Raw genomic sequence first — 4,453 nt, 5'->3', positions numbered from 1 at the left:
TCAAGGAGGGAACGCAGTTCCTTTTCATGCATGTTTCGGTTCAAAGGTGTATTATTTATCAGCTGAATAAAATCTTTATTCGTTAATATCAAGTCTTTGTCGAATGAATGCATTTCTAAAGGTTATGGCGAAATTTCCACTGGACATTGTGACAGACAGCACAGAAGAGGTACAAGAACTCCATGAAGAAACCCTGTGGTGCCTGTCACATTGACTGTCACCAGTGGTCTGCACTGTATCCCGATAGCAAGGCCCGAGGACACACCATTCACCACACTGTCTCTTCCTTCCAGAACGCACGCAGTGCTGGTCTTTTTTCCTAAATCTTCGCTCGCAAAGCCAGGCAATGAACTTTTGATCATAATAACATTGATGTAATGTTCTGCCACACGGGTTGTGTCGTTGAAAAGACGTTTGACATTTGAAAACGTTCACTGCTTTGTATTATTCTTTCCCATTCTTCCTAAAAAAAGAAAATTTCCCTCATATTTTGTAGCTGGTGTTGCTGAAAGATGATAAATTGTTATTTTCTGCCTCATGGTTTGTGTTGAAAATATGGTGACACTTGAAAACGTTCAGTCCTTTGTATGTTTGTTTTCCTTACTTTCTAAAAATTCTCTGTCATATATATATTTTGTTGTTGTTGTTGTTGAAGGATGGTAAGTGGCTTCGTTTACTGCACCCCCCCCCCCCCCAACCCCCACGTCTATCCAAACGTTTGGAAATCCAAACACACACAAGCACGCACGACCACAGAGTTGTTCTATAGGGGTTTGTTTTTTTCCTACACAGTTTATGGATTTCTGCCTGCTTCTCAACGCATGCCAACTATTCCTATAGTTTCTCCACTGGGCGATCTATACGTGTGCATGAGAACAGATAAATAATGGGTTGTGACTTTACTCTCTCTATATATATATATATATTCCTCACACACACACACACACACATATATATATATATACATGTCATAATCATCATTCTCATCTGTGCAAGAAGAAGGAAGAGGAGAATGAGGATTTATTGGACTTTCAGTTCGGTCCCTGATATTGACATGACAGAGATAACCGTCATCCTAATTTGCAAAACGTTTGTGTTTGTGATACGATGATAGCATTAGTTTATGTCAGGTACCATAAGGGTGGCGTGTGAGTAACATTTCAGGATTTTGCACAGGCATCACCTGCCACCCCACCTCATACGCCCTATGAGCCCCTGCTTACTGTGTACCATAACTGTGTTGCGATGGAGGCTGTGGACACCGCTCTATGGCTCAGACTGATGATGACTGGGAGTGAGTGATCTAACGAAGGTGTCAACCTTCCACACGAAAAACCTCCCGGGTAATCATGCGAATCTTCTGGCCCTGTACCATCTCCAATCAAGACAGCTAGGTACCATCATGCGGGCAGCCCTTCACTGGACATCAGAAGGTAGACGCAGGAGAGGAAAGCCAAAGACCACCTGGCCTAGAACAGTCGAAGGAGAACGCAAGACCCTGAAACTACACCAGAGGTACCATTCGAAGACTGGTCCAAAGCAGACAAGAGTAGCGGTTGTTCGTTGCTGCCTTTCATGCCAGAGTGTGCAATGGGCAGAAAGTCAGGAAGAAGGCTGTGTGTTTACGGGGAACAATCTGTGGTGCACGCTGCACCCGTGGGCTGGTGCGGGTTTATCCACGAAACCAAGAAAGTATGGACAAACTGCTCTTGGAGGGAGTCATGTTCAGGGCTGCGTGTGTGTCCCTCCAAGACAAGGATCCCTTCACCACCGGAGACCAGAGACCGGAGGGAAGAGAAACCCATGACTAAACTGTGGGTGAATCACAACAGGCCTTGCTGTGTGAACACACAAAAACAAACAAAAAAAACTACTTTTAAAACCGCAGTGCAGAAGACGGGAGTGGTGTTCAAAGTCATCGGCTCTTTGGTGGATCTTCGGTATTCAATAGTCAAGCTATGAACGCTGCTGTAAGCTTATGACTCACTTGATTCGAAACTGGCCTCGGGTTTGTGAAAATTCACAATACCGAACACACCCCTGCGACCAGTTTTGAAAGTTGGAGTGTGCATGCGCTGCATACATGTATAATAAAGAATCGAAACGATTAAAAGAAATTTTATAATTACCTGGAAGATAACCACGTGGCAGCAACTTGTGACAGGAAAGTGACGTGTCACGGACATAGGAATCAGACAGGGATTCTCTTTTGCGCCTTTTCTATTTCCTGTTTGTACCAGCGGGAGAGATAGTGGCTGTTTAAATAAGACGTAACAGATCCGAGAATTTGACCAGACACTTCACTCTGATGAGTGAAACAAACGCAGTGACTCGGAAATAAATCAACTGCAGGGAGACAGAATGGGAGGGAGAGAGAGAGAGAGAGAGAGAGAGAGAGAGAGAGGGAGGATGGAGGGAGGGAGAGAGAAACAGTGTTTACATGAACAACTGTAACCTGTTTATTATTCCAATTTTGTTTCTGAAAAGATGACTGTAACACTACCACCGCCACTACCACTAGTACCTTTTTTTTTCGGTTAGTCACTGTACAAACATGAAGCTCACAACCTTTTTGCTGTCGATATGCACAGACATAGAACTCACTACCTTTTTTTCTGTTGGTCACTACATTAACATGAAACTCACAACACCATTCTGTCAGTGACCGTACAAACATGCAGCTCACTATGTTTTTCTGTCAGTCATTGTACAAACATGAAACACAGTTGTTGTTTTTTGTTACTGAGTCACTATAAACATGAAATTCACACAACATTTTTCATGTCAGTCACTGTACAAACATGAAACTCGCTATATTTTTCTGTCAGTCACTGTACAAACATGAAACTCGCTATATTTTTCTGTCAGTCACTGTACAAACATGAAACTCGCTACATCTTTCTATCAGTCACTGTACAAACATGAAACTCGCTACATCTTTCTATCAGTCACTGTACAAACATGAAACTCGCTATATCTTTCTATCAGTCACTGTACAAACATGAAACTCGCTACATCTTTCTATCAGTCACTGTACAACATGAAACTCGCTATATCTTCCTATCAGTCACTGTACGAACATGAAACTCGCTATGTCTTTCTATCAGTCACTGTACAAACAGGAAACTCGCTATATCTTTCTATCAGTCGCTGTACAAACAGGAAACTCGCTATATCTTTCTATCAGTCGCTGTACAAACAGGAAACTCGCTATATCTTTCTATCAGTCACTGTACAAACATGAAACTCGCTACATCTTTCTATCAGTCACTGTACAAACAGAACTCGCTATATCTTTCTATCAGTCGCTGTACAAACAGGAAACTCGCTACATCTTTCTATCAGTCACTGTACAAACAGGAAACTCGCTACATCTTTCTATCAGTCACTGTACAAACAGGAAACTCGCTATATCTTTCTATCAGTCACTGTACAAACAGGAAACTCGCTATATCTTTCTATCAGTCACTGTCCGTCACTCTTGTCCTCTGTTACAACAAATCTACAAACGAACCTTCTGCGTGATGACAAAAACATTCCGTGTCCCAGGGCAGACTGAAGAAATCAGCACAGCAACAGAGAGAGAGCTTTCACTTCCTCGGCAGCTGTCTACAAACCTGGAACTCACCACCTTCATCATTCTGTCAGTCACCGTCTGCCACTCTACCTCCTCTGTTAACTGAACCGCAGCAAGGTGGCTGAATGGTTACGACGCTTATCTGCCGATTCAGTGTCCACCAAGGTCTGCGGGTTCGAATCCCCCGCTACAGAGAGGCCAGGACCATCATCCACAACCGATACCAGAACCAGTGGAAGAGAAGGCTGGGTGCAAACAGTGGTGTCGATCCAATCCACCAGCTCCAGAGACACCAGCAGACAGTCCTCTTCAGACTGAGAACTGGCCACTGCCGACTACTGAGTCACCTTCACCGTATGAAGATCGCCCACACTGATGAGTGTCCATGTGGTAACTGGACCCCAGACCCCTGAACACATCCTCCAACACTGCCCAACCCATGAAGCTCTACGGCGTCAAACCTGGCCAGGGGGCACAGAGCTACAGGCGCAGCTTTGGGGAGACCGCCACGACCTGGAGAAGACCGTGGGTTACATCGTGGCGACAGGGGTGACCGTCTGACGCAGCCAAAACATCGAACGCAGAAGAAGAAGAAGAATCCCCCGCTCTCGCCCTTTCTACCAAGTTTGAATGGGAATCAAACTCAGCGTTTAGTCATTCGGATGAGACGAAAAACCGAGGTCCCGTGTGCAGCATGCACTTAGCGCACTCAAAAAGAACCCAAGGCAACAGAAGTGTTGTCCTCTGGCAAAATGATGTAAAAAGAAATCCACTCTGATAGGTGCACAATTATATATGCATGCACTCAAGGCTTGACTAAGCGCGTAGGGTAATGCTGCTGTCATACATCTGCCTAGCAGATGTGATGTAGCGAAT

The sequence above is a fragment of the Babylonia areolata genome, chromosome 21 (assembly GCF_041734735.1).
Source record: "Babylonia areolata isolate BAREFJ2019XMU chromosome 21, ASM4173473v1, whole genome shotgun sequence".
NCBI lineage: Eukaryota > Metazoa > Mollusca > Gastropoda > Neogastropoda > Buccinidae > Babylonia > Babylonia areolata.
Note: the sequence above shows the minus strand (reverse complement) of the source record.